Source organism: Leptinotarsa decemlineata, unplaced genomic scaffold (assembly GCF_025532065.1).
Source record: "Leptinotarsa decemlineata unplaced genomic scaffold, Ldec_3_MD MMD2_tig00000010_RagTag_RagTag, whole genome shotgun sequence".
In the NCBI taxonomy this organism is placed as follows: Eukaryota; Metazoa; Arthropoda; class Insecta; order Coleoptera; family Chrysomelidae; genus Leptinotarsa; species Leptinotarsa decemlineata.
This window is the reverse complement of record NW_027412538.1, coordinates 1,490,303-1,504,130: the sequence shown is the minus strand read 5'-3', so window position 1 is coordinate 1,504,130 and position 13,828 is coordinate 1,490,303. Positions and strand designations below refer to the sequence as shown.

General features: G+C 35.1%; 1 protein-coding gene across 4 annotated transcripts in view; it reads right to left on the bottom strand.

The window, feature by feature from the left end:
• The window catches only part of LOC111507119 (5-oxoprolinase), a 137,383-nt gene that overhangs the window by 45,050 nt on the left and 78,505 nt on the right, over positions 1-13,828 (bottom strand). The window lies entirely within an intron of this gene.

Below are 13,828 nucleotides of genomic sequence, written 5' to 3'. Positions count from 1 at the left end.
CTTATCAGGATAAGTTCGCCATTATATATATTTTTTTCAGATTGTAGAAGGTGAAAATACCCAAAGTAGGTTGATGAAACAAAGTACTGCTTCCGTGGTATTACTCTATTCACAATCTGTACCCTATATTGCTGTGAATAAAATTATTATTATTATTAAAAAAAAGTGTTATACTCCTATACTCCAGTATAGACACGACTGAAGAAGATATTTCATTAACATTTAATAATGAACTGTTTCTTAAATAACCCATTTGTGATGGCGACTGGGCGCCATTTGGGAAAAAAAATTAAATGGAAAGGGGGTCTTGTGACACATCTTTTTGAAGCTCCTGACAAATGCTTCACAACTCTAGAATCTAGTGTCGATATCTTCAACCACTATAAAATGGTGAAACTTTCAATAGTTGCCTGAATACATTGACATTTAACTACATAATATGTGGTAATAAGCTTGAGGTCAGCTCAGAAGATGCTCGAAATGGTTGCCTTGATCTTCTTCACATATAAACAGCCTATCCCATATTTCACGCCAAACATTTTCGAAAACAGTAACGTCAATATCTCTACAAATATTTATTATTCTCTGCCGTATATCCAATATTGAAGCAGGTTCAGTTTCGTACACTTTTTGCTTTAAATAGCTCCATAATAGTCCATAGGTGTCCAATTCGGCGAGCGGACTGGCCATTCTGTAAGACCTCAACAGCCAATTCAACGACCGGGAAAAGTAGTATCCAAATAGTTTCTTATTTGTCTGGAGTAATGTGGTGGTGCTCTATCTTATTGGGATGCAATATCCATATCGAATTCATTAAGATTCGCTTCGACGATTTCAGTGATGAGAGGGACAACAGCAGTTTCCATCATTTTCAAATACACTACCCCTATTGAATTTTGATCAATAAATAGAGGTCTTATAATGAGGTTTCCCAATATTCCTGCACAAACGTTAATTTTTTCTGGATATTGGGTATGTGTTTCCCGAAAAACGTGAGGGTTGGTGTACTTCAATAACGGCAATTTCGTCTGTGAACACTGCCGTTTGAAAAAAAAGTACATTCGTCACTAAAACAAATATTGTGGAGATAGGTAGGATGCCTTGCAATGGTTTCCATTATGATTTCGCAGAATTATGTTCCTTGATCAGGGTCATCTTCAGTTCATCGGTGTACCATTTTAATTTTGTATGGATGATACCTATTCATCTTCAAAAGTCTCCAAACATCCGTGATTTACTACCATCTCACCAATTATTTGCACTTGCTGTTCTTCCAGAATGGACGGATGACCTGGGGACTTTTTGTTATGTACACTATCGGTAGTGTACAATAGTGTACAATAACAATGATGTTCATTGTCGTACTGACATTTTTGATCGTTTTTACAAACAAAAAAATAACTCAACAAACCTTATCGTATTGTTAGAATTGTCATACGATATTGACTTCATATTCTAGGGTTGTGAAGTATTCATCAGCAACTTCAAAATGATATGTCACAAGACGCCCCTTTCCTTTAAATTTTTCCCCAGACAGCGCCCGTCGCCATCTTGAAAGTTTCATCTGTCAATTTCGCTTCGAAATAAATTTTTCATGCATTAATTTCATTATCCCAAATTTCAATGTTTTGAGTTGACCCGTTCAAAAAATAAGGGGGGGGATATTAAAGAAATGCACTGTACAAATACAATCCAACAGGTTATCTGACTGCTAAATACCACTTCTATATTACAGACCGGCGCCGGGGTAACACTAACTCCATTCCATAAAAATGGCATCACAGGACGTGCGACGCCAATTGAGAAATTGTAACGTTTTTATCACAGGAACAATTGATAGATGAACCTCAACTAACATTGAAAAAGACACTTCGATCAGGAAAGTAAACAAAATGAATCAATTAAAACCATTTGTTTACCGAGGCGGATCGCATTTCACAGAAACCCTATAATTTTCCAGTATCCTATCAATATAATCCCAATCCAGCTTGTTTGATATTCCAAAGACGTTTATTAACCAAATCCGCACGTTGTTTGCCATCGATGTCGTGTTTATTTACTATTTGTGAATGAGTTGTCTGAGCAGTGACACAAACGAATGAGGATCCAGACCGGCATACCAAGTATATTACTAGACATGCATATGGATGTTTTTGCCATCAGAAAAGACCGAGATTGATGAAGCTACGGAGTTGTATGCATTCGGATTTATTGTGAGTAGCAACAACATTGAGATAGGCAGGGTAATGCTGTTCGATATCAGGGGCTTGAAAGAGATTTTGTCATTTGATAATATCGAAAATTCTTAATCGTAACTCTCAGTTTATAATCAACCATCAACCATTGGTATAATTGAATAATACAAAAACCATAGAAAGTTGTATTCAATTGTGCAGCTTTTATGAAAATTTAGGTAAGTACATAGTATTTTCACAAACTACACCTAAACGATTTGATCTCCACGAACTTTATTGAAAAAATATATCACAACATGTTTCGCTAAACAAAAACCAACAAGTGATTAATCACTTGAAAAAGCTAATGTTTAGCGAAACATGTTGTGATATATTTGTTCAATAAAGTTTGTGGAGATCAAATCATTTAGGTGTAGTTTGTGAAAATCAAATAAAAGTACATAGTATTTACATGGTAGTGAGCATTACTTTTCCACGATTTCCATGATTGATGACGTTTTTATTCTGTAATAATTCATATTGAATATAGGATGAAGAAAATAACTTCTGTCTGATTTCTACTAAGTTCTTTTTAATTGTTACGTACGGTTTCGGTTTGTTGAACCATTTCAAGGAAACTTGAGTTTACTTGGAAATAGTTTTGAACTTTTCAAATGAATTTTCATTAAAACTGGGGACTGTTGAACAGATCCATTTTTCGAAGATATAGTAACTTTGGAATAACTTCTAAACCGTTCGTTATATACAATCCAAAATTTTCCAAAGGTACCTTTCTCGTGGAATCTGAATATGAAAGCAATATAAGACATTCCATTCGGATAAAGCTAAATTTGACACGCCACACTTCTACTAGCGATATTTAAGAAAATCCTAATGCATTTTCAATAGGCAATATTATGTTCACGTAGTAAACTGTGGATGTGAACTAAATAGTTAACAATTCCTTTACCTATATAAAGTTCACATCTTTCAAAATTCACATCACGATAATGAATCTTCCATCAGAGCCCGTTGCTACATCATTTCGAACATCAGCATAGATAGAGCAAACGAAAGACGATATATACAACCGAGCCTTGCTTAAGAATGAATCGCTAGTGATTCCACTCGCGGTGGGGTGAAATTACGGACGATATTTCAACAACGGCTTTTTATCGAGATTAGGGTGTGATGATCGAAAAGAAGCAATTTTCTTGAATATATTGGTGGTGTTAAATCTTTCAGTGCCTAACATCAACTTGAATAATAAGTAGATTGTCTACATACTCGTATAAACATGAAATGAATATTACTGGAATTTTTTCCCAACACCAAATCGTTAGTTTCAACACCTCGACACGTGTTTCGATCACCAAGTGATCATCTTCAAGGAGGAAGATTTAGAAACCACTCCGAAAGTCTTAAATATTGTTGAAAATCATTCATCAAAATCGTTTGATAAAGAAGAGATCAACCTTTTGAACAACGGTTTAAAATTTGGCATCCCGCCTCCCGAGAAAGTTCTTGAGGATATCGTTGCTAGTGTTGAAAGTTCGATTCAATATATGCCCGATTCCTCGAAGGGACTAGTTCGAGAAAAGGTCAGGAATCAAATCTCCAAGAACAAGATAACAGATAAACGGAAGCATTCAATAAACAACAATAAAAACCAAAAGAAACTTATCAAACGATTGAGAGAAAAATACGTTTTTTATTTGAAAGCCGACAAAGGTAACAAAATAGTAATTCTGGATAAATCGGACTACTACGAAAGAGTCAATACTGTCATTACTAACGGACCGTATGCGAAATTGTCCAGGAACCCGTTACCAAAGATGATTGCCGAAGTAAAAGACGTCCTCAAGAAATGCGACAACATACTTACCCCTCAACTGAAACGGAAGTTACAAGTTTCCAACCCAACAGTGTCGAAACAATATTGCCTCCCAAAAATCCACAAACCGGGAAAATCAATGCGCCCCATCGTGTCAGCTATTGGAGCTCCTACCTACCAGATAGCAAAGTGGCTCACTAAGGAATTTGAAACCTTGTCTATTGCGGAGCCAAGTTTCAGTATAAAAAACTCTTTAGAGTTCATACTACATACAAAAAACGTGGTTCTGCAAGAAGGTGAGATTTTGGTTTCTTTTGATGTTAGTTCCTTATTTCCTAGCGTCCCAAGTCCACAGACCTTGCAATACCTCAGGGAATTACTAGAGAAAAATATTTTCAATAATAACGAAATCAATGAATTCGTTTCTCTCACTAATTTGTGTATGAAACAAAATCGGTTCCAGGTGAAAGGTTGCTTTTATGAACAACAGGAAGGAACGGCCATGGGAAACCCCTTGTCCCCCTACCTGGCAGACCCGTTCATGAGCAAATTCGAAATGGAAACCAAAGAAAAGTCGAAGTATTTTCCTAGGATTTGGCTAAGGTATATGGATGATATTTTCGCGATATTCGATACCAAAAAATTGAATATTGACGACTTCCATTTTAAATAATAGATGTCCATCAATTCAATTCACGTATGAGTTAGAAAATAAGGGACAACTACCATTTCTTGACGTTTTGGTAATGAGGAGCCAATATGGAGGGTTAGAATACGATTTATTCAGAAAAGAAACAAGCACGTACAGGTATATTTCTGACAGTTCACATCACTGTGGACAGCACAAGCGTGCTGGGTGTAATTTTTTAGTGCATTCGTCTTTTGCCTTTTCCTCTAACATGATAGGTTCACAAAAAAAAGACGTACAATACAGGAAATAGCAGCCACTAACAGTTTCTCGAGGGGTATTGTAGATGACATAATGAGGAAGAAGAAGTTTAAGTTGAGAATGAACGAAATCTCGACTTTCAAAAAGGACAAAAACCAAGATAAATACATCTCAGTTCCATACCACCAATATACGAGGAACTTTGAAAATATTTTCAAGGAACTATGTATGAAGGTGGTAAAACAAGTCATACACTAAAGAGCCTTTTGGGAAGTCCAAAAGGCAAAGTCGAGAATTCGGAAAGTCTGGAATTTACGAAATTGAATGTAAGGACTGCGAATCAAAATATTATGGACAGACAAAAAGATCTTGCAACAAAACCATTCCATAGACTTCAGTTCAATAAGATTAGTTAGACAAGTTAACAACAACAGGCAACTAGATGCCTAGGAGAGTGTAGAAATAAGTAAACACAATAATATTATGAATAACGATGACGGACCCATACCAAAGAGCATACTTGTTAAAATAAAATAATGTTGTTGGGTTTACTGATTACTACATAAGGACACATTGCAAAAATGAATTTGGATAGGCAATATTGTGAAATAAATTTTTATATAGCTGAAAATTGTTTTATATAAACATATATTGTAAAATAATAGGTAAGGCAAAACTGTAAAATTAATTTAGGTTGTTATACCTGCATGGGTGGTACGCCTGGATGGTTTACCTGTATGGGATACGTATGTAGCATAAATAGGGCTAGCTCGCATTAGTTTCTAGTTTTATTCTTCCTCTTTGAAAATGATCACTTGGTGTTCGAAACACGTGTCAGTTTCAATCTTCCTCTTTGAAGATGATCACTTGGTGATCGAAACACGTGTCGAGTTGTTAAAAATAACGATTTGGTGTTGGGAAAAAACTCCAGTAATATTCGTTTCTACACCAAAGGATCCAAACAGTGCATCATAAACTTGAAATAATTTATATGAGTTAAACTTTGGAGGAACGTACACATCGCGGAATGTTTGAGGGTTATTGACAATGCAAACTAGAATTTAGCACTACCTACTGAGGAAGTTATGAGTAGTGAATTGTCGCAAGTTCAGGTTAAGTCCAAAGTGAGTAGGCCTATTCGACCCTCCACCGCAAACCGCAAGGGATTATTGTGACTCACGCCTATTCACACTCGACCAAATAAACCCAGCTTCTTATCGAAGCCGATTAGTTTGTATGGTGACTGGTCTATCAGGTCAGTTGGTAAGAGTACGGCTCCGATTCGGTCTCCAGCGGGGCAGGCACAAATTATGTGCTCTGCTGTTTTATCATTTTCCAAACAGAGGCGACACACACTGTCTTCCAACAGTTCGAGTCTCTGCATATGATGATTCAAATGACAGTGACCTGTAAGAAGGCCTGTTAGACATCGTAGTTCATCAATACTGTAGTCCAACAACTGTTTGATATCAAGCTTCGAAGGGCGAATAAACGCCTTGGAGCGAGCGAATCCTGGAAGATTCTGCCAGAAGTCCATGAATCTTCTTGCCATCCAGGTGTTCAATGTTTGTTTGGCAAAGCCTAAAGCGATGCCAATGACAGGTTCTGGTTCGAAGAAGCTGCTTGCAGCACCCTCCTTTGCAAGAGAGTCAGCAGCCCCATTGTCTTCTAGGCCAGTATGGCCAGGAATTCAGACCAGAGACAATATATTAACACTTCCTATAGAGAAGAGTCGTTTTTGGCAATTTGCTACCAATTCAGACGTTGCTCGGTAGAAGCCAAGAGCTTCCAACGCCGCATGACTGTCCGAGAATATTTTCATTGATTTGTGTATGAGGTTGATTTTTTCCAATCTCTCCGCACCCAATTCAATAGCGTAAATTTCCGCTTGAAATACAAATATAGGTGCAAGTAGTTCACGATCGAATTATCGTGGGTTCGATCCTCCTTCGACCGGATAATTCTGGCGAGAATTTATCTACTTTAAGCTGGCTATGATGATACTGGGTGAAAAAAAATAAATGAAAGTGTCAGAGAGTGTCACTGCGTATCTGTTGTGGAGTTGTGTGAAGAAATTTCTCAAAATATTCATACAAATAACCCATATGTATATAAGTTTTTCTTCGACCTACGACAATTTCAATTAAGTATGGTAAAAAAACGACCGTATCTAAAGACACATCTCGCTGTCTCAACACCGTTTGTTCGGAGGGGCGTATCACTCAACGGAAATTTCCTTTACCTTGGAAAACCATACTCATTACATATTTTTTTAATTCATTCGAAACGGTTGTCACTTCGAAAGATCATCTAACTTTTGATGGAACTTATTTGATAACTAGTTCACAACGCTTGGAATTTAACAAAAGTTTCGACCCTGCTATGTTGATTGTTTTTTCTCTATGAAGCTATGGACATGAAATATCATTAAATGCTTTTCAACATCACTCAAGAATGAAAATGTGAGGAAACTTCCATTCTTTACATGCAGAATATAGGTCATCAACCCCTTTAACAAATTTATCTCAACCGTCATTTTTTTGCAACATATTCTTTCAATTTATCGAGTATCAAAAACGAAATTTCATTTTGGATTACATGTTTTCAATATCAGCAATCTGATAATTGGAAGTCCGGGTTGAATCGTGTTTGGTGTTTTTAGTTGTTCAACGTTTCGGATTCGACTTTGAAGCCATTTTCAAGAAAGTGTGTCTACACTAAGATCTCAACCTGTTTAGTCCATAGGTAGTGACACGCTTTGAGGGTGTTGTGACTCAACTCCGGGGTCTCAATCTGCCAGCTCCCAGGTCTCGTCACTGATCTCCGCAAGGGTTTCAATCTACCTAGTCCCAATCATCTACTGTGGAAATACAGGTTCTGGTTCGGTATTCATGTCTGTGGACGTATGTAGTGGGAGGCAGGGTGAAGTTGGCAGTGGGAACGGGAGTGTGACTTGCAGAAGCAGAGTATCAAATATTGTGAGATGAACGGCGTGTCAATATTGATCTTCATGAATGAGGTAATCTTTGTAAATCATCTCATTGTTGTTGTTTCAAATATCCCAACTGCCTTCACAATGGTCCACGAAGATTACTTCATTCGTGGAAAGCATTACTGTCACGCTGTTCACACACACACACACACACACACGAATTTGCACATATTAAACTGATCATTGAATTTGGTGCCTTAGAGATATGAACATTAAATGATTTTACATGAATTTGTACATCGTTCAGACTGTCATAAAGCATGTGAATTCAAACGTTGAGAAAACAATAAGAGCAGTTGGTGGAGTCACATCATACCTGTTTAATTCATTCAAAATTTCAAAGAGTGAACATTATTTAATTTTTGCATTTCATACAAGTATATTCCTCATCGTCAATTCTAGTTTCAAATGAAGAGTGAAGTTGGTGAAAATTCATTGAAATATTCTCTGAAGATATCTATCAAAATGTTCATATACTTCGAAGAAAACAATTAGTACTTATTGACTTTTCTTGTCAATAATCAATCCTTCCATTCTTTTAATGAATGAGTTTTGTTTCTTGAACTCATTGATATGAATACTATTAATATCTTATACGCTACAGGGCTATATGAAATAATCATCAAAATCACTGATACATAATCCACGTGCAATATTCTCTCTTCTTTGACTGTTCTTGCCCTTTTGTTTGAGTTGATATTTTGACTCTCGTTAATATCTTTGAAACTTATGAAGTAAAATATGCTTTTGGAAGAAGTATGAACCAATTATACAAGTCAAACTGAACTCGAAGTTACTTACTTACTACAAAATCAAATTTATTCCATAAATCTTTCAAGATACTAGAGTTAAATACACCAAGCACTCAGACTAATTTAATACAAACATTCATTGTTTGCCAATCCATTCAAAATGATCGCTTCGTGAAGTGTAAAAGTGTTGGTTTTTGGTAAACGTTCCTAACTGGATCATTTGGAAAAATCGTTTAAATGAAAAAACGAAAATGGCATCAAGTATTTGTTACTAAAATCTTGATGAGTATTAACTTGCTTTTATTTCCAACGAAATCATTAAAACATTCAAATGACACACAGACAAAGAGATAGAAAAATATATGGATAGATAGGTCGACATATCTTCATTTCCAACAGTTGAAACACTACAAGCAAGACATTCATTATACATAACTAAAAAGTATAAATGATAAATACAGTAAAAAATTTTCAGCATATACAATAAAAAACTTACTAATAAGAGGTATAATGAAAGTCAAATTGAAGTTTATTAGTAGTATTGAGTACTGACCAGTTCCAATCAATTTATACTGTCAATGCATAACTTCTGCATAGCCTCATGATATTTAACTTTATTTTGTTGCGTCATGGTTAATTTTGTGATGAGGAACTAAAATTATTACTTGACCCTTGTATATCCAAACTGTTTCAAAACAACGAGAACCTTCACCAAAATCATAATAGAAAAACCTGAGCAAAAAAACTGTTGGAAAGTTAAGCTAATTATTGCATTATAGGTTAAGTTGAATCAATTTGAACGATCGGAACAATGACACTGAAATTAATTTGTCAAAGTAACAAGAAAACCAATATTATGCTCAAATATTTGCAAATAATAAACTGAAATAAACACCCGTGTATCGAAACAAAATCGTACGATGGTTTGAGGTTTTTTGTTCCTTTTTCATTTGTATTGTCAGAATATTGGATACTGATGAATGAATACGAATCTAATCAAACTAGTTACATTGCAATTCAATAAATCTGTTCTTGATTTCCAAATTAAAATATGAACAAGAGACCGAGAAATTTAATTACGATAAAAATCACTTTTTTTGTAATCTGACAGCAACAACATCACTCACTACATACTAGAAACATGTGCAATAGTAGCAGTTTTCTAGTATCGAGCATCACATCAATATATTCCATATTGTTTGAATATCTTAAAAGGACAAAATTATTATATGATGGGCAATACGGATTTCGAAAAAATTGTGACCGAGTTCGCAATATTAGGTAAGATAACAAAAAAATTTGGAGTCCTTTCGTTAGACCTGAGGAAAGCATTTGATACTGTTAACCATAAAATTCTTTCGACAATAATGCATAATATAGGTTCAGTTTATAATTGAAAATTTTTCAATGAGTAGAACGCAATATGTCTATATTGGCGACATAATCAGTTCAAAAACATATATGTAGGGAACCGCAAGGATCAATTCTTGGACCTGTTTTGTTTATTAAATGTTTCAATGCTTTGACTACAATACATTTATTTGGTGAATTACGAATGCTTGCAGATGACACCACTTTCATTTACAATGGAAATAGTCTACAAGGAATTAAAAATTATTATATATTTCAAAAAACCTTTGATCAAATATCTTCATGGCTTCAATGCCATAAAATGTTACTGAATTTTCAAAAGTCTTTATATATATATATATTCATATCCAATATCAATTGTTTCAATTCAATAATGAAAATATGAAATACTCTCCTAGTGCTGAATTTCTAGATGAAAATGTATCATGGAGGCAACACTTCGAGATAATGAGAAGAAAATAGGTCCCGCAATTGGAATTTCATTCAAAATAAGAAATGTTGTACCCATAAAATACCATAAATTTTCCATTAGTATATTCCAAAATTCAATATCTAAAATCACTCTGGGAAATGACAACAAATTCCTTATTGACACCAATAAGGAAACTACAGAACGAAATTATAAGGTGTATATTGAAGTTGAACTACAAGGAGCCTACGGTCAACTTGTATAAACCAAAGAAACTATCAGATTTGTCTTCCTTATATAAATTCAAATTATGTAGATTTATTCATTGGTCAGAAATAACCTCAAACGTTCAAATCTGACTTTAAAAATCAATGGTGACCAACCCAACCAATTGACAAGATTTGATAAGATAATCAGGTAATCAGAAATTAATGAAAATGAAAACAATTACTAGGCAAAATTCGATTTATTATAAAGGTATCAAGTTTCACAATGAGCTACCGAATGCTTTAAAAAAACAAAAATACCAGACTGATTTGAAAAAATATTATATGTGTATATGTATATTTATCTGTATATTTATATATTTTCAAGTTTAAGTTCTGATTAATTTTTTTTGGGCTCTGTTTGTACTTATTTATGTTATAGTTAGTTTTTAAATTATTGTTTTTTTCTGCTATGAACATTGTTTACTTCTTGTGATAATGAATCTTCATCATAATCACACAAAATCACACAATCACAAAAAATCTTCGCAAATTATAAGACTATTAACTGAATCGTAGAAGAATTTTATATTAGACTTGTGCTCAACGATACGCCGTCAATTTTGAAATATTGATGCAGTTTTCAAATTATCCACGAAAATAAAAGCAATTATTTTCAGTCGGAAATTTCAAATTGTTTGAGTCTGAACGACATGAGATAACAATTGAAAAACACTCAGTAACTCGTGTAAGATGCTTGAAAATCACTGAGCTTGAAATTGAATGATTCAGCAGAATTTGCGCCAATCAAAAACAAACTTGATGCCAGTGCAAAAAGGGATCATGATAGGATTGATAGATTCAAAAACTGGCAAAAAACTGGGGTGAATCATAATCGATATCAGTGAAGCAATCAACAGAAATGATTTCGTTTTTTTGAAGGTGATTGACAATATATATATATATATATATATATATATATATATATATATATATATATATATATATATATATATATATAAATTCGGACTTCCATTGTCTAATATTATATAAAATGATTTGAAATCTCTAAAAGACCCAATACACATGAAAAATTAAAAATAATAGCTGAAAATGATAATTATTTTGAGCAAAATACCCCTGAAATGAAATAACAGTGAAATAAAATACGAGTAAAAAATAGAACAATTAAACAAAAAATAAAGAATTAAGTGATTCCAATCAAAGTTACTACACGACGTTTCTAGTGTTAATATCGATAATCATCTTCGAGTGATGACTGGATTAATTCCTTCGAGAGATGACTATTTGTGGGTCATTCGAGTACTTTCACTTATCTCCCCTTTCCGCTTCACCAGTTTAGCGGGAGATGACCGTTTGGTCCTTGATTATGGTTGCGTATCTCTACGCTAGCTTGGCTGAATACATAGTTGGACAACATGTATGTGGCTTCTTTGAATTTCCTCCTGAACCAGTGTTCCTCACTGCGTATGATCTCAGCTTGGGATGTCTCATTTTCACTAAGTGTATACCGAAAACCGACTCACACGGGACAGTATCTGAACCACGATTCTAACCACCATCAATCGACTAAAAGAGGAATCATCAAGACCCTATTAGACCATGCTTTCGGGCTCTGTTAAACAAAAGAAGGTCTCAAGAAGGAACTAGACAACATCAAAAGTGGTCTTCAATGAAATGGCTACTCCAAAGCGATGGTGGAACAGACTTTGGCTAAAAGACAGCAAGAGCCTCGCAAGAAAGAAAAGCCGCCACAACCAGTGCTTGCACTTCCTCACATCAGAGAATTATCGGAATTGGGTCCAAGTACAAAATCAGCACCTGCTTCAGATCCGGAAACACTATCCGTAGCAGTCTCACAAAAACCAGGCCACCAAACGCGGACTGCGATTCCAAGAATTGCATTTACCGGATACCCTGTGAGTACAGTTGGACCCATCAACATAACATCGAGTGGTCCACACAGGGAGAAACACTGGTTAGGGAGGAAATTCAAAGAAGCCGCATACATGTTGTCCAACAATGTATTCAGCCAAGCTAGCGTAGAGAAACGTAATATTAGGAAACTCATAATCAAGCGAAAAATGGCCAATTCCCGCCAAACGGTCATCTCCCGCTGAACCGGTGAAACGAAAAGGGGATAAGTGAAAGTACTCAAATCGCTCGTGCAGGATATCCAATATGACACGAGCTGTGTGATACATAGCCACATGTCGTTTGTATCGAGATCATCCAATTCAGACCCGAAATCCACACCAAACAGTGACTTTTTCAGGATGCATTCGACGCTCTTGAATCTCATGTGGGTTGGAATCGTCCTAGTGGACTAAAATTCATCCACCTCATTGCGAATAGTCCTCTCGGTAGGACGATTATGGCGATCGTAAGATGGGCAAAGCGTGCGGTACGTTGCCCGAACAGAACACCCATTCTGATAAAACAATTTCATTATTTGCAATATATTTTTGAATGCTATAACCATTGATGGTGATTTTGCAAAACAGGCTGAATAAATGGCAACTAATTTGACACATATAGCTTCAACAAGATGGCCGTTTTCAATTGTCAATGTTCCGAAGTCCCTGTTTAAAGACCCTGTATATGTATCCTTATAGGTGTATCCAAGTTCCTCATAATAAAGGGCTGTGAAAATCAAACTGGCCAACTTTACAACTGCACAAACAACTGCAATCATCTACTTCATTTGTGAGGAAAAACCAAAGTTAATCTCACTTCTTGAAGGAAAAGAACATTGAAGGTAAATTTTCTATCTAATACAAATATCGCGTGATTAAATGGAAAAATATCAGTCTAATAACGAATTTTTTTCGCTAATACATCTTCACTGCAGATATTTCAAAATAATTTCAATTGAAACGACAAACAATATCTCAAAGTAGAAATTTCAATACAATACTGATTTTTCACCTCTATCTTGCGGCAAATAAAACTCGTTCTTAGGTAATGCGAAATATCCATTCGTGAATTAGAATTCGAAAAAAATGAAATAGGGAAATCCACTCTTTCCATTCGGTAAATGTTATTCACTTCTCTCCTGTTACAAATGACTAATAATTCACGAAAGTTATCGATATTGTAAAAAGCTTTCGACTGAAACCTTGGGATACGTTCAGCGTTAGTGGAAATGGAGTTGTTCTTTCGAAAACAAATAGAACGAGA